Raw genomic sequence first — 18,517 nt, forward strand, 5'->3', positions numbered from 1 at the left:
AGCAGTACTTCACATTACTCACTCAACACACACACACACACTTGCACCAACACACACTTGCACCAACACACACTTGCACCAACATAACCAAAATAAAACACTTTCCACGTGAATACAAGGAACGTTTAACAATGCTCACCATCTACTTCCTCATCTGTAAAAAGAGGGTGTTGTGCTAGACGAGATCAGCTCTATGATATGCTGTAGTTCTAATAATATATCAATTCTGTGACCTAAGAACAGAAAGGGAACATGAGGGAAAAATGGATGTGGCTATTAAACCTAGAATTTCGTGAGCCCCAAGAAAGGTCAACATGGATCTATTTCAACATCCTCCTGGCCCTTGGACTCAGTGAATACTGCATTTCATAACTTCATTTTGTAAATGTTTTCATATGTAACAAAAATACTTCAAGTCTTAGTAATCTTGAAAATCAAACATCTTTCTCTATGTCTCTGTTGTGATCAACAAATTTTCAATTCAAAAGCATAAAAGACCACTTGAGGGGTCTTAGGAAGCATCACATTTGACCAAGAGAATTATAGCCATATGGATTCCAATGAAAATCTGGTTAAAATAATGGAATTTTTCCCTAGAATCATGTGGATCTAAACACACAAACATATTCCATTCTGGATATAATTCATTATCAGGAAGCTCATGTTTAAGAATACTCAAAGGAGAAACATGATCAGCCAGAAATCAGATATCTGCTCTTCTTTGATTTTTTAATTTCTTTCTTCCTTCCTAAAATAGAATCAAGTGCATTACATTTTGTACCTGTCTGTGTCTGTCTGTCTGTCTGTCTGTCTGTCTCTGTCTCTGTCTCTGTCTCTGTGTGTGTGTGTGTGTGTGTGTGTGTGTGTAACAGGAAAAACATGTAGAAATAGGATGAAGATGAAAGTTCACTCTGATAAGGTGACATGCAGGACCCAACTGGGCCAATGCTTAAGGGAAAACATTCTAGATTGAGATAATCATAATTTTAAAATCTTGAGGTGAGGGTGTTCTCTGTTTGCTTGAAGTCAGCGAGCTGGCTTTCTCTGGATGAAATAGAATATATGTTGACATCAGTTTGTTGGTCCTAGGACAAAAACATTCAACTACTCCTCAGGACAAATCTTCTTTATTGACAAGCTTTGACCCTTTTTATCATATTTATTTATAGCCTTCCGTACATCCATGAACACTGGTTTAGTCCGATGCGGTAACGACACAGTTCCACCACAATTCACAAGGTAATTTTGTTATTTCTACCAACAGCATGACCTCGCTTGGCTAAGTAGTCTTTGTTTTAGCAGTTTCTTGTTTTGTTATCCTGCATCTGCATCTTATTTTAAAAGCAAACAAATGGAGATCTCTGGTAGTTCAAGTGAAATCAGATGATTTAAAAATGTATGTTGTATATAAGCACTAACAATTCTAAAGATCATGTCTGACAGCTCATATTGACTAATCTGATAAAAGGTATGCATAGAAAATTATCCATGTTATATGATACATAATCAGATCATTTAAATTCGGATAAATTATTTTTATAATTTAACCATAAAGTTCTGGGATTTCCTTCTGTCTTCTCTTTGAAGGCAAATATTATTTTTACTATTTTGCTTTGTTCTGATATTGTTCTGCTCTATTCAATATTCTGTTTTGATAGGTGTTATAATGTTGCATTTTTGGTTTGATTTTGCTGTATCTGATTGAATGGACTACTATTGTGAAGATAACAAGATGTAGGGGCTGGGGATTTAGCTCAGCAGCATAAGCGCCTGCCTTGCAAGCAGGCAGTCATGAGTTCGATCCCTGGTACCGATAAAAAGGAAAATGACAAAAAAAAAAAAAAAAAGATAACAAGATGCACTATGGTACTATGCTGTGCAGTTCTGTACCAATTTTACTGCATTGTCTCAATTGGCTTTGCTCTGTCTTGTTTTGTTGTGTTTTACTACCTTCAAATAAAAAAGATTGCTTTACACTTGACATTCTATCTCACTCGTGCTGCCTGGGCTGCCAAAGCAAAGTACCTAAATTAAATAGTTTAAAACAACAAAAACCTACTGCGTCTGAGTTCTGAAGACCAGAAGTCCAAAGGCAAGAAATTGACAGTGACATACTTTCTGTTGTGTGTTTCCTTACCTCCTCTAACTTCTAGTGTCTTTTTGCAATCTTTGATAGCCTTTCCCTTGTAACTTTACTACTCAGGTCACCTGGCTGTTTCTCCTGTTGTACTTTCATGTTGACTTTTCTCATTAAGTGTTTGTCTCTGTTTCCCAAATTCTGCTTTGCATAAGATCACTGGCCATATTTAGTAGGATCTGCCTTATGAACATCATTGTAACTTGATTATCTCTGTAAGAGTTTATGTTCAAATATGGCCACATTATGAGATACTGAGAGAATTTCAACATATCAAAATTTTAACTCATAAAATATCTCAATTCACCAAATGCACTTACAGAAGGATGGCATTAAACAGAGTAGGAAATGTGTTTTGCTCAGTGCCTCACGCTTACTTAGTGCTTAATAAACAAATGGTGGGTATTATATTCATGAGTTTTGGTATCTAGAATTTAGAAAGGAGTTTTACTGTTATTTCCTGAATCCACAATTTATGCTTTGTATCGAATAGTTATTTCTGCAAAACAAACCACTTACCACACTCAGTAGTTAAAACCCACTAGTATTTATTATTGCCTACGAGTCCAAGGTCAGCTGAGTAATGGTTAAGTTTAATTGTCAACTTGATTTGCTTGGTTGCTATCTAGGTACCAGTAAGGCAGACTTCTAGGTGCACATGCACGGGTCATGATGATTTGACCTTGGATATAATATCTCTTCCCTGGCCTCTCTCTCTCACTCTGGACCTGTTTTCCTGTTTGCATCAAGTGCTGGGCAGGGCCACCATAAAGTACACAGCTTTGCTCTGTGATCCCTTTCTGTCATAATCATATTGCCTTGGAGCCAGCCAACCATGGACTGCTTTTGAAAACATGAGCCAAATTAAACCTTTCCCTCCTTTAAATTGTAGCTGTCACATATTTCATCCCAGTAATGGGAAAATTAACCAATATAGAAAATCAATACCAGAAAACAAAGTCATTGAAAAACTACCTAACCATGTGGTTCAGTAGCCTTTTGAAACTAGTTTGCAGAAGAAGTTTGGGAAGGTTTGGAGATCCAGGCTTGGAAAGCCCTAGAATGCTGTAAGCAAAGCCTGGGGACAATTCTGGTCAGAGTTTAGGAGGTCAAAATGCTGCTAAGAATGCACACAGTAAAGGACAGACTAATAAGGTTGAGTTGGGAATAAATATTCCACTGGGAACTGAAATACAGATCATGTGCATTGCTCTCGGGCAAGGAACTGGTCTTACATTGTACCTATATACTAAAATTTTTGTGTGAGATTGAATTTAAATGTGGCAGCCATATTGAGTAGGGGGCCCTAACAAGTCACATGGCCAACTCAGTCATACTGAAGAGGTAGAGTAAAAGACTCCTTTCTCGAAGAGAGCAATATTGCAAAGGGCTTAGATACTGAAAGTAGTAGGGAATCAGAGATTTATTGCAATCAAACTAATGCATGCATCATATACTATTACCAATCCAAACCACACCAAACAAAACAAAACAACTTCATACTGCTAATAAATAACTTTATCTTTGATAGTTGGTGTACAGTCTAAGTTTTTAAATCTGTGAGGACTCACATTCCATTCCAAATTGGCATATGTGTAGTTATAAAGTATGAGAATATACTTCTTTTTACCATATATTTATAAGCAAATAGTAATATTTCCCACCCCTGAGTGCACTCTTCAAGACAATGAAGGAAGAATCACCAAACATTACTGTCCCATGTTCGTTTCTGCAACATAGGCAGAATAATCTGTATCTTAACTATTTCAAGATCTCATTCTCCTGGAAAGTTAATGGTGACCCATGGGACAGGGAAAGGAGTGGAAAGGGAACTGTTCTAAGCCCCACTTTGATTTCTATAAGAAGTCGTGTGCTTTCTTTAACCTCACACATTTATTGGCATCTGTACTACAAATCTTCTACTTTCTTTTTGAATTAAAAATTAAGATTCCCAGAGGGCATTATGCAATGGGAAATTGACACTTCAATAAACTCTGCTCACACATTTTATTGATTATGATAAATCTAATTATTGCATTGAAGCCAAAAAATTATCCCTTTGATGCTCCAGTGTTATATAAGCTATTTTTTCTCTTACGGTAATACCTGCCTGATTATAATATACTTTCTCAAAAGTAATAAATCAAACAGGGAACCATTGTGAACTAAGTTTGCCTCAGTTGTGTCACAAAAATCCTGACAGATTTTTAACTCTTTTCAGTAACTTATGGACACTAAATAAGATAGCAACACTTTAATGAACTCCTTTAAATACATATTAAAATTTAAACATAATGCATAAATATTTTAAGCTAACAGAAAAGCAAATTATGCACTTGCTGCTTCTTACAATTCTGGATTCTGGCCTTTTATTATTTTACTGACTTTTAGACAACTGAAGTAGTTAGATACTGCCTGGTGGAGATCTTACTTTCTTTGTGGCGCTTACCCTGGGATCGGTGATCTGTAAAAAGGCAGAACGTGGATGTAGAAGGTTAAATTTCACTTCTTATCCTGGAACTGGCTGGTGTGTGAGCTCTCTGTCCCCTGACTGGTCTGCCTGCCTTATCCCTCATCTTCAACAGGTCAGGCCGTGAGACTGGGAAATAAGGCTGCCAAGTGAGGCCCACCAGAGACCCTTCGCCTCAGGTGTTAGGGATTTAGTACACTCTACTGTATGAAGTCTCATTATGCTTTCATTGTTCAAGCTTTCACCCACATGGTGTTGCTTTTATCTGTTTCTTAAAAATACAAAAAAAATTAAATACAACAAAACCCATCATTTTTGAAAGGAAGTAAACCAAGGCAAATATGAGGCAGAAAGTAATATTTTTATTTACATGCAATGAGATATAATAAAAACTCCAAGCATAAATAGACTCCATTCTCTCGTTTAGTGGTTATTAATTGTGAACCCTGGGAAAGGAAGCTACTTAGCTCTTCCAAAACTCAGTTTACTCATCTGTAGGAAAGGATTTTACACAAGTTAGTGTAGAATTTACAAATGCAAAATCTTTTGACACATTGTAAAGCAGGTGCAACATGTTATTCACTGGAGTTGCAAGGCATGGTGCGGTCCATTGAAAAGAACTAAGCACACGGAAGCATTCTTTACTCTCCAATGTCAGTGCAAAACAGTCTTCTTATGTCAATCATAAATATACTCACTGATGAATGAGGTTTCACAAAGAAATGATAAAGCCATTCAATGTTTACTTTCGGTTTAGATCTTAGAAATAAAGGAACAGATCTTGTTCTCATTAAAAGAAAACTAAATGGCAACATAAACTTTAGTTCTCAAATACTGTTTTTACTTGTCACCCATCACCTGACATGTGAAAAGATTCGTGTTTAAAATTTTTTGTTAGTATGTTTGAGATGCATAATAAACATATCATATTTGGGCGCTGATGCACATTCATACACAACTCGACCATTTTCCCCTCCTCTTCCCTTCCTATCGCTCATATCTTGCCCACAATATAAAAAATAATTTCCAGGAAAGACTAGAGAAGTTTCTTCTTGATTTTCAATGCCATTTTTAGTATTTTATTCTTCATTTGAATACCAAAAGAGACCATATTTTCTCTTTATTTCACTTATTATAGAATATAAATCCCCTTGATGTTGATTTTGATTGTCATGTCATCATAAATGTCAGAGAGACATATTTATTTCTCATTCAAAACTAACATCCAGTTCTGACAACTGCAAAATGTTTTATTAAGACTGTGACATATCCAGAAAGCTATGTTGAATTATGAGTTATAAAGACAAAAGTTTCTTCATAGTTTTGTTTTATAGTGTGTTGACCAGAAGTGAATGTGGCAAAAATTTTAGTGTGTAGGGATTACAAGAATTTTCAGTATGATCTTGTGTTGAGATAAAATGGGAGGAAAGAAGAGAGAGAGTGTATACTGTGGCTTTATCAATATCTTTACCAGTAAGTCTTTCTCCTCAATTGCTAATCACAGATAACTATTACCACTATATTAATTGTCTACTCTCCTTTACCACAAGTTATTCTACTGCTTGGATAATTGGTCAGTGCAGCAAATTCCACTGGTATGTGTTGCTCATCAATAAAATAAACTAATTTTTAAAATTCCCATTCTCTTTCAGCAAAGCAATGAATGTTCCTATTCTTGTCACAAGGATTAAAAACTCCAAAACTGAGTCTGAACCGTTCTGAGCCCTACCTAAATCATTGTCTGCTTTACATAATATGCCATTAAAATGGTCTACTCACATATTATGAAACACAAAACTCAGAAATAAGTACCATGCTAACAAGACTAAAATATATTACAGCGACTCAGTCATGAAGCCATCAGTAGTCACTAAATGGTCTCTTCTTTCTAATTCTTGTCACTCTCTTCTTGAAATTAACAAAAGTAAAATGACTTAATGAAACCTTCATGGTGAAATCCAACAAGATAATGGACAGAGTTCCTCTGCTAAACTGCCCTGCTATATACTATCATCCTGGAACTTTGCTAATTTCCATATCCAATGTATCTGTTCAAATCCAGTTGTTCTTTTTACATATTGTTTTTGAAGTTCTTTGGAGGTCCAGGACCAGAAGAACCCAGAAGTACACAAACAGAATAACTACTCTCTGAAAACCAATTACATCTCTGACATGGTTGAAATAAATTCCTTTGAGGCAATGATATTGAAAACCATGTGTCAGACCCGATGGTGCTAGCAAAGCGTTTCTGCTCTGCGAAACCATGTAAAGAACATACAATGCTGGCAGTTCCGGTTCCTGATGCAATTTTGGCGGCAGGTCTTCACTTCTACCGTATTGCTTCCACACAGGCAGAAAGAAGTGGACACCATCACACTCCACGTGGTGGCATGTTTGCACATGTCGGACTCCACTCCATTTAGTGACTCAAGGGGATGTGTTAGATTAGCCCAAAGTCACTTTATATCTCCACCACCTGAGGAAATATTATTTGGCTCAAAATAACTTTAGATAAGGACAGTCCATGAATTCCCCATCAACTTATTCCAAGACCTGGGAGTAATTGTTTGTATTTTATTTTTACTTTTTTACTTTCTATCTTAAAAGTAAGCATGTTTCTTCTGGCCCATGTGCTACATTGTGCTACATTGCTAAAGTTTGATTGAATTTGGGATATTATAAATACAAGTTATGATTGCACCACCATGTCATAGTCACTATTCCTTCTTGTCCATACAGTAAATTATTCAGCCATATTACAAAGGATTCACCATATACTATATCTTGTGTGAGAACCTCATGGTATGTTTCTCCATCTGAAAGGAGCAAGCCTTTTTCAGCATGAGAAAATTTCAGCTAATATTACTAATAGTCTAAGAACCTATTTATTTCCTTCAGTTTAGAATGCCTTTCAACTGCTCATTCATGTTATGATAACTGTTCGGTAAATAGTATTTCTATGCCCCACTTATCTTCCTCTACCTCTTCACCTCCCGGTTTCCTCATTTCCCATCATGCTTTTTTAGGATGAGTGTAGCCCTTCCTCACCTACATCTTGGAGTCCACTTCCTTACTAAAGGTTTGGGTCTTATTACAGTTCCTGTACCTCAATTCTTTAGTTGTTTAGCAGATCCTGCTTTCTGTCTAATCCACCTTCATAGTCACAGTTTCACAGAGAAAGTTTTCTGCCCATAATTTAAGTTTTTGGTGGTCTCCTTTGAGTCAGTTACTCACTAATTGGTAAAATAAGGGGGGACATAAATTCTAGATGATGAAAGGGTTGAAGTAGAGGCCCAGGTACAGATGTTAGTTACCCTGGATGTCAGAGAACAGGTGTGCATACTTCTCCCCTTTCCACAACAGAAGGAAATATATATGCAGATGGGATTTCAGGTGTAAAGCCTCCTCGCCAAGTTCACTGCTTCATGAGGCTATTGACACATATGCCTTCTATTAGCCCAGTTACTTGCAATAAGAGGCAATTCTTGGAGTTTACTGACTAAACACCCAGCATCTTTTATATGCCTTGGCTGGGAAACAGGATTTTGAGTCACCCAAGCTGCTTGATTTTGCAGTTCAGAGGTGCTGGTTATTAAAGTGCCGCGATATCAAGCACGTGCACATGGAGAGCACATTGTTGAGTGTTTTTATAAGGAATTAGTCAATGTAATTGCAGGCTGTAAAGAGATTGTTACACAACCTCATTACATGTTGTAAACACTTCATCACATGACATCTTTCCATGTCATAAATACATCATCAGAGACCATTATGTTCTCTAATGATGACTGCTTGCATCCATTCATCATATGAAAATGCATAAATGCCATAAGGACAACATAATCTAGGTAGTTTTTCACTACTATGATAACTCCATCTGTATAATTTCATGTGATACGCTGAATGTTTACATGAGCTGTTAAACAGCATGAAGATAAGGGGAAGTCCCTTTATTCTCACAGCCACTTTTGGCTAAAGGTAATAAAAGTTGACCTCATCTGCATGGTTGTAAAAGAATACTTAACAAAGAGGGAAGAGAAAAAATGTAAGAAGAGGGCTAAAAAAGAGGAAAAGAAAGAGAAGCAAATAGAAAAGAGCAAACAATTTAAAATAATTGTATTCTCTAGGCCTAATTGTATTTCTGCACAACTGTGTGCAATTCTTTGAGACATACTTGATTTTAGAGGTGTCTTTCTGTTGTTTTACAAAGGACCACAGATCTGATCACTCTTTGTGTTAATTGCAATTTATTTCTCCAAAGCTAAATATTGTATTTTTTTGTTAATTAACATCTTCCATCTTTTGCACTACTTCTTTGCAATTTCTAATCTCTAGATTATAGGATGGAGGAAAATGTATGTAAAATAAGATGACTAAGATGGTGGTTCCTACCCTTACTCTATAGAGCCGTGAGTTACTTTGTGTCGTACAAGCCTCTTAGAAGGCAGAGGACAGAGGAAGCTTCCAAGAGCGGTTCTTGACCCAGGTCTCCCACTTATTAGTGTATGTAAATTTAGACATTTGATGTTATCACCAAGTGGAATCATATGTAGTCATTGATTCTGTGTGCATCCTCGTAGATGTGTGCTATGTTAATTTGTTAAACAAAAACATTTAAAATATCCCACCATTTTTATAACCCTGAGGTGTTTTTCTTTATTTTTAAATATGCAACAGATCCTAAAACATAGGAATTACTTGCCCGTTTTTGATCTCTATGGATATTTTTATCATTACCCAGCAATACACTGGTAAAATCCAAGCAAGACTAGAAGAGCATCCCGAGCGGTGTGAACTTCCTCTGCTAATTAGACCATCATCCAACACCAACTTCCAGGACACCCAGTCATTTCATAGGTCTTTTCATTTACTCTTCACAACAGTCATATGGAACAATTACTGTTACCACCCCAGTTTAACATGATGAAAGAGAGGCTTACAGAGATTAAATAAAATCAAAACTCACATGTGACTGAGTGGCAGAAAGTCATTCCCATCCAGTGAACAAGAGCTTCAGTGTTCAGGGTCAGTTTTTGTAGATGTCAATACCAATCACTGCTGTTTCATCCTGGAAAATATTGGGCATATCCAAGAATTAAATGACTCAGGAGAACAGCAATTTTCCTTTAGTTGTTCATGTACTTTTCTTTTAGTCCTCCTAACTGAGGGTGGCATAATGCAACAAAAACTAAATCTAAACTCAATTTTCAACAATTCATGAGCACACCCACACCTGAAATTCATCTACATGAATGCATATACATATGTAACATATTAAAATTATTTATTTAAGGAAATTCATTTAGCTATAGCATGGAAACATCTGATAATAAAGAAGCATTGGTCATATATTAAGAATTCCTATAGTTCAATAATATGAACAAAAATTATCCAGTTCAAAATGGGCAAATGACGTAAATATTGATTTCTCCACTTAAAATGTACAAATGGTCAATAAATATGTGAAAAGATGCTTACCATCATTAATTATGATAGGTATGCAAATCAAAACCATGATGAAATACCCTCCAAACCCATTAGCATGACTATAAAAAAGCACAACTAGGCAACCATGACAGGCACATGCCTGTAATCCCAGAGCTCTGGGATGCTGAGCCAGGAGGGTAGTAAATTCAAGCCCACCCTGTGCAACTAATGATTTAAAAGATCCTACTTGAAACAAAAAATTTAAAAAAGGTTTTTGGTATAGCTCGTATGTCCTACATTGAATCCCTAGTAACATACACATACACACACACATAAGGGCATAAAGTAACAAGTGTTAGCAGGAGTGTAGAAGAACTGCAACACTCTTTAGCTGCTCGTTGGGATATAAAATGATGCAGCCCTGGAATACCTTAAAATTTTAAAGGTAAACTTCCCTCGGACATAGCAGTTCTGCTGTGGATTTCTATGCCAAAAAAGTGCAAAGGAACATTCAAACAGACATCTGCACATTAATTTTCACAGCCACATCATGCACCATAGTCAAAAAGTAAAAATAAATTCAACTGCCCATCAAGAAATAAGTGGATTTTTAAAAAGAGAATACTTTTCAATAGGATATTACTGAGGCGCAAAAAGGAAAGAATTCAGACACATGTTACAACTTCCACAAACCAGGAAAACATAATGCTAGTGATATACGCCAGATATAAAAGGGCAAATATCACATGACTTTACTAAAATTTTATGAAGAAATTAAAATAGTCAAATTCATAACTGTGAAAATTCTAATAGTGGTTACCAAGGGCTGGGGAAAAATAAAAAGGAATTATTGCTCAATGGATACAGAGTTTATGTTTGGAAATGATGAAAAAGTTCTGGAAATAGATAGTAGTGATAGTTTTATAACATTGTCACTGCACTTTAATGCTGCTGTTATATATTTAGAGATGGTAAGATTCATTACAATACAAACTAATAAATGAATCAGTGGTGGATGCTCTTAAAAGTTACTTTCAAAATGATAAAGATAGCATTTTCTCCTTCATGATCTTATTCTTTGAATTCTGGCCTGTATACAAGAGGCCAGAACATTTCCAATTCACACTCTGAATGAAGAGATTTTGACCTACCTCTCATATCTACTTGTTTGTTCTCTGTGCATTTAAATTATAATGTTACCATGAAGAAGGAACACTATACCCTAAGAATAGCTTCATTCAGCATGCACTGTCTGATACATATATAGTTGCACTTTTCCTTCATTGTACCATGAGGTGGGGGACATTTTGAAATGAATCACACTGAAATTTAGTAGCTTTTCTTATTTTCCATGCCTCTTTAAATTTGAAGAGCTAGACTCCACAGACTGTATGATAGTTCTACACTTCCTAGTGATGACAGACAAAAATAAAGTTTGACTCAGCCTAACAGGAAAACCCTGAGTCATTAAATTCAGATCCCCAACTCTCTGCACAAGGTATCTGGAGCCAACCCCTGATCTGTTGATCCCTGGAAGATGGGAATACTAAGGAAATAATCTCACTCTTCCACCTAGCAACCGAAGAGAAGATGAGTGAATCCATCATTATGATGATATTTTGAAAATAAGGATACTGATATTTAAGAATTAAGACTAGGTTTATATGGCACGCTATGCTTTACTTTCTACCAAACTAGCGGATCAGGCAGGTAGGTGCTCCTCCCTTACCATGAACCCCACACCCCACCCTCTCAGCCCACTCCCTCCTGCCCCTCCCTAGGAAGAAGGGTAGAATACCAGCCATGGTCAGAATGTTTCAGGAGGTTCAGGCATGGGCAGAGGTGCGCTTTTGGGCATGGGGTAGGGGTTAAGAGGGAACCGTTTATGTTTAATGAGTTCAAACTTCTTCCACAAATTAAGTGAAATATTTTAAAAGGAAACAATATTACTTAAGTTTTATTTGTTTCAGCTACTTGGTTACAACTCCACAAGGACACAATTAATGGAGGAAATAGAGTATTTTATAAGACCAGAACTCTCAGTCGATCTCTGACCAAGAGAAATTCTTTGCCTTAATCACTGCGCATTCCTTTAGGATTGCTCGTATATTGCCAGAATAATTATCCTCAGCTTCAGAAAACGTTTTGTCTAGTCACTCCCAAAAAGTTATAGTGGTTGTTCCTGGGAATAGATTAATAAGGAATTTAATTCTCTTTTTCCCGTATTTGTGTGTGTGTAAGCAGTATGCACTACTTTGTTTGTGTGGGTGCAAACCCAAGCACACACAAGGGGCACCGGTTACAAAGATTTACATAAATCTAAAAACTGATGGGCTTCTGAGATTCTCTGGAAACTCTGTTCCCGGGAAATTAATTTCTTTGTCCAGCTGCAAATCTGTGCTACTAATTTTAATTAATGGTGCAAATAGTGAAAGGTCATAGAAACTAGATGTTTCTGAAAGGACAGAAAATAAACATAGTAAACAAACTCTTCATTTACCTCAATTTGTTTCATTTTTATTCTCCTATAGATCAAACCCAAGGCCTCCCACATGCCAGTCAAGTGCCCTAGCACTGAGCTGCGACCCCATCCTCATCTGCCCAGATTTTAAGAGGGGAAAATTAACCTTGGAAACCACAGAGGGGGCAAATGTCCAAATTTATGGGAACCGAGTGCTGGAGACTTCAAATCTTAATGATTTCATGTTGCTCTTTCCCAATCAGAGGAGACACCCAAAGTTTCAAAAATAGTTTTATAAAACCTTTCATAAATCTAATCTCTGAACACAAATTGTTTGATTATTTTCCCCTACTTAAATCTATGTCATTTATTTTGTTTCTTCTATACCCAAAGAAAACCAGAAAGAGAGTTCTCAGGTGAGGGAAACATACCAGCAGTCCCAAGAGACTGAGATTAGCAAGGGTGTCAGTTTAAATCCCAGTCTCAGCTGTAATTCCATGCTGGTGTTCAGTTGGCCCACAGTAAAAGAGAATCAGTCCAAGTTCATCAGCTGGAAGGTGGACTGTGTGAACATTCCTAATCTCTGAACAGCATGGCAAAACAAATAATCACTTGACTCACTTTGTTTCTCCTCTTTCATTCCCTGTGCACCTATAAATATAGTTTATTGTATACATAGCTTTTAGGGTCAAGCATTAATGGTGAGAACCATTAAGAGGGCAAAGGTCCATGGCTCCTGACTTCAGTGACCCTTAAATCTAGTCTTGCATGGTAGAAATAGAATTAAAATGTGATGAACTTGCAAAGTGTGATGAAACCTGCTTTAGCCATGCAATTTGGCAGCAGCAGAATGATGAATAAAATGAAAAAAAATTGAGACAATAAAACCTAACTGTGGTCTAATTACATCTGGAGGGTTAGAGGTGAACTCTCACAGCCGACTGCCGTGCATAAAGGTCAAACTCTGACATCTTTAACATGTCGCATGGTTTCTGGGCTCTAGCAACCTTGTGGAATTTTTTCCAATAGTGGTCTTATTTTTAGTTAGTTTTCTGTCTAGTTCAATAAGAAAGATGACCGAACAGCATTTTGGAAAATATAGAAGCCAATTTCATCAGTGTATTTGAACTTGATCTTTCAAAATAAATCTTTCAAATCAGTCCACTTGCACCAATTTTTTTTATCCTTTTTCAACTGGAAAGCTTAGTAGTCTAGTCTTTTCTCTTGTTCTCCTCTCCTCCACCTGTTTTTATTTAAATATATCAGTTATTTCCTTCATGATTCCAAGAGCCTTTCAGTTCATACATTTAAAAAACTGTATAAGTTTCTGATTTTGTATTATTATTTTGCTTCAGTAATTCTTGCCATAAATGTATAAAACTTTCTCTAAGAAACCAATTTCTGAGGGTCTGGTTAATTTAAAAGTGGCTTACCGCTTTTTATGCTGAGATAATTTTAGCTATTTTAACAGTTTGCAAAAATAGTACAGATGGTTCTTGTACAGCCTTCACACAACTTCCCCAAACCTGAACAATTTATGTTACATAAATGGTATAATTATCAAAATAAGATAATATTAATACTATTGACTAATCTAGAATTTATGCAAATTTCACCATTTTTGACTAAGTTCCTTTTTGGTACAAAATCCAATCCCAGATTCCACATTGCATTTAGATTTCACAACTCCTTTTAATCTGACTTTTAATATTTACAATATTTTTTCTGATTTGTCCCATTGTTGTAAAAACATAAAAGTAGCTCCTGAGCTGCTAACCTATATATAAGTCAGAAGTAAACTGTTTAAGGAACAATATTTGTAAGTAGTTCTTCTTGTCTTTTGCCTTATGTATACAGACAAAATATTATCTTTTTAAATTTGTTTGATTTCTTTTTCTTCATAATGTCTGCATGATTATGTTCTTCTATTGGAATGCAGTTAAGTTCATTGATTACTGTTTGTAAATCCAGTGAAAATACCTACATACACATAGGCACGCATCTGACGATTTCAGCTATTAATTTATTTTTGGTTGCATAAGCACCATAACCATATCAAAAAAGATAAACTCAGTACAGTGTCATTAATTCATCATCCTGTCCACCTATTCTCTCCAAATCTCTCTCTTACCCACACATACAAACACATTGCACATAGTTAACTGACTCTTATTTTCTAGTTTATCCTTCCAGGATCACTGTCTCTCTTCAATCAGCTGAGTGGATAGTCATGTCTAATATCTTCTCCCTTCTTACGTTTATTCTGGGGTGTTTTACTTTATTGTCTGTGATGGTCTGAACAGTTATTTTGAAGAAAACAAGACATTATAATAGCTAGTGCTGTTTTAATATCAGCTTGTTTTGAAGCCCCATCAAGCTTTTGTTCTTCTGTCTCCATCGGTTTTGTCATGTTGTATCTTCTTGGATTTTATTATATGTGATAGTATAAACAAAATTTTTATAGTCAAGGAGATAATATAGAAACCGTTGTTCGTTTTCTGTTAGTTGGTTCTAAATACCCTGTAATACTTTTACCCTCTTGAATGGTTTTATACTGTCTTGTTATGTTTGATAGTATACGAAGGCATACTCAAATATTTCAAGGAAAGAGACACTATAGTAACTACTGTTATGTCGGGTTATCCTGTGCTGAAACACTGTGTTGCTTAAATTGTTCTGTTCTGAAAAAATAAAGGGGGGTGGGGGGTAGCACATGACAGATGGATGATGTCGTGCCATTTTCCTTTAATGGTGTTGTGGATATCACCCTATGTCAGTTTTTAGCAGCTGTCCTTATTTTTTTTTCTTTTTTTTTTTTCTGTTTTCTTTAGTTCTGAGGATGGAAGTCAGGGCTTTCACTGGGAGCTACACTGCCAGCCCTTTTCAAAATGTTTTTATTTTGAGACAAAGTTTCACTAAGTCACTTGGTTGGTAGGTTTCCCAGCCAGGAGTAACTGTTGGTAATGAAGTTTGCATACCCGGAAGGTACATCTCGAGGATGTTTCTTTCTGTTGGAGGAATTTCTGGGTCCAGAAATGAAGGCATATGCAGTTTTCTTAAATATCACCAAGTTTTTTCTAGAAGTTATTCTAGCTTCCATTTCTACTAACAATGTAATAGAGTTCTTACTTCCCTGTAGACTTACCAACAGAATGTATTTATTTCTACATTTTCACCAAACTAAAGGTAAGAAATAGCATTATTTCACTTTTGCTCTTGTAATTATAAATTAACATAAATATTTTTCATGTTTAAGAAATGTTTTATATTCATTTCTTGTGAATTATCTGTTTGTATATAGTTCTCATTTTTCTATCAGATTTTAAACCAATTGACCCAGAATTCATGAATCTTATTTAGCTGTGATGTTGGCTTTATTGGTGATATTCATTACAAGTACTTTTCTTCCATATTTTTACTTGTATTTGACTTATTTTATATATATTTTATGTAGCAAATTTAGCCAATCTTTTTTAAAATTCCAGGTTATAAAGGCTTTTCATAAAAAGAGTTTCAGAGGAAATCTATCCGTATTTTTTTAGCACCTGTATGATTTCATTATTTTGCATTTTGATATGTAACCCACTTGGATTTACTTTTGCATATGGCATGAGTATGATTATAATTCCTGTTCCAGATGTCTGACCAAGTTGTTCTTGGACTATATATTAAACAGTATCCAAGGACAGCCATCAAGTGTCACAGCTGCAGTGACAGTCGTCAGTACTAATACTCTGAGATCTAGAAAAATCAAATGACTTCTTCAGGTCCATCTGGCTACTAGAAACAGATAGGGGGTAAAATCTACCTTTCACAATTCTACATTCAATATTGTTTTATACTCATCTATTTGCTTCTGTCTACCAGGTCTTCATATGACAGATTTTTAACATCAAGAGTCTAAGGATTATCAAACTTCAAATATTTTAAATATTGTGACCATCAGCCAATAATGACTGAAAAAGGGCAAGACTTCCATGTGCATAGAAATCATCTGGGAATCTTGTAAAACACGGGTTCTGATTCTGGAGGGCTGGGAAAGAAGATCCTGAGAGTTTACATTTTTAAGAAGCTTCCAGGGTGGAGGGTGCTCTGCAAACACTTTGATTAGTAAAGAGAGATGGTATTTCAGGGAGGTCTACAGACAAAATAAACAGGTACAGTTTACTAGTTATTATCCCCCAAGATGGGAGTGGTATTTCAGATGAGAAGGGAGAGTGAGAAATAAATGGAGCAGGGCACTCAGGGAACACAAAAATGAACACTGAAGCATACAAGTTTCATGTCTAAGGAAACAGTTACACAGTTAAAAAGAAGGGTCATTTTTCTATCACCCTCCAAAACTAATTGCTAGTCACTTAGTGTGAGTCATAATAGAGGCACTGATTTTAAGTCATGTCTGCATGAGCATTTCAGTAAGAAACACTGCTTGAAGTCAGAGAACATCCCCACCCACCTCTGCTCCTTTCTAAGGCCTTCTCTGCTATACCTCGTGACCACTGCCTCCCCATATACCCAGGGGTGTGCACACAATGAGAGGATTCCTGGGGGTAGCTTCCAGTTACCTTCAACCTGGTTGGTCAGATGACTCAGGTGTGAGCATAAGATAGAAGTCACTCAGCCTTGGAGACAGATGGTTCATCACCAAAAGCTGTAAAGATAAATCCTGGAAGAATCAGAGGTGGCTTAAGACTGACTAATTATCTTTCCCCTTAGCTAACCAGCTTATCTTGGTCCATTGAGGAATTTATCTTCATTTTGTCTCTTGCCTTTAACGTGTTTGAATAGGAAATGAACTGCTGGAATTTCATGAGGCTGAGTGTTTAACCTGAATGGAACCCCATGGACTAATGGCAAATACTGAAATGCTCATTGACGGTGACTGGAAATGGGGAATGTTTGAGTGTTGCCCTTGTAGCTAAAGACAGAAATGTTACTTATACCAAGTCGGCAGGTTAATTTCACATGATAAGTTATCCACTTGAATTACACATGACTTTTAAATAATTTTTTTTAAAAGTCAACATTTTTCTTTAAGGAAATCAGGCTACATGCTCAAAAAGAAACCTTGATGACCTTTGCCTTCATTTATTAATGTACTCCTTTCCTAAGAATTTGAGTTGGGAGGGAAGTTCTTTCAGTGATATCTATGGTCCTCCAAATTGTTATAGATTCAAGTCACTTGGCAAAAGGAAAAGGACATTTTGGGTAAAGGGCAGAGCTATCAACTGTGTTTTTGAATCAGGACAAAAGAATATTTTGCAAAAGTAGCTTATCTCCATTCATCCAAAAAGTGTGATGTGTTTTTGACAGTTGTCCTTGAAGTGTTCATCTTAATGCAAAGCAATGAGCATTTGTATGCTTTGCAGCATAACAGATAACAGAATTAAAAAGTTGTGTATTGGAGATTCTCAAGGGAAGGGCGAAGACACTTTCTTTTCCTCAGAGTGAAAAGAACAATTGCTCTGCAGGTAGAAGACAGAGAAATCAAGGCCTTTATGAATTATTCAGTTTTTTCCCTAGAGCAAAATCAACTGCATGAACCAATGAAGTACAGATAACTAGAAAGCAAAATAATCTTGTAAAATAAAAAAAGAGGGGGCATATGTGACACACTGTAAGGCACAGGCAACTGGCATTGCTGGAAAGAGCCAGCTCAGTAACAGCTACTGTCTGATTCAGGGTCCTGGATATCCAGAGGATTGTTGCCTTTCCTGCAGGAAAAAAAAAAAAAAAGGGCAAAAGTGGAGAAAACTGCTCCTGTATTAGAGGGGAAGGATGTGTTCTTTCATCTGATAACTGAAGATGACTAAACTAAACAGTTTTTAAATATCTATAAAAATTAACCACCTCTTCTCCTCTCTATGTCCCTGGGACAAGGAAGATTTTATGACCTCCAAAGCGCCTTATATAGGGCAGAGAGAGACTCACATACCATTTTTTCTGTCCCCTACAAGGAACCCTCTTTCTCTCCCAGTGATCCTTTCTCTGAATACTTGCTCCAAGAGTTGGTGTCTGTTGT

The 18,517-nt window shown here is 36.3% G+C and overlaps 1 long non-coding RNA gene across 2 annotated transcripts in view; it reads right to left on the minus strand.

Annotated features, from left to right (window-relative positions):
- Positions 1-18,517, minus strand: part of LOC134476059 (uncharacterized) — a 169,260-nt gene that overhangs the window by 80,583 nt on the left and 70,160 nt on the right. The window contains exons 4-5 of one of the 2 annotated variants that reach the window (XR_010047503.1): positions 9,574-9,675; positions 4,950-7,083 (exon numbers count right to left, since the gene is read on the minus strand). This is a non-coding gene — a long non-coding RNA (uncharacterized LOC134476059). Of the gene's footprint in view, positions 1-4,949; positions 7,084-9,573; positions 9,676-18,517 lie in introns of those variants that run through there. The other variant, XR_010047504.1, reaches the window with a different exon arrangement.

The sequence above is a fragment of the Cavia porcellus genome, unplaced genomic scaffold (assembly GCF_034190915.1).
Source record: "Cavia porcellus strain 051 isolate PalLab524CR breed Dunkin Hartley unplaced genomic scaffold, mCavPor4.1 scaffold_5, whole genome shotgun sequence".
Lineage (NCBI taxonomy): Eukaryota > Metazoa > Chordata > Mammalia > Rodentia > Caviidae > Cavia > Cavia porcellus.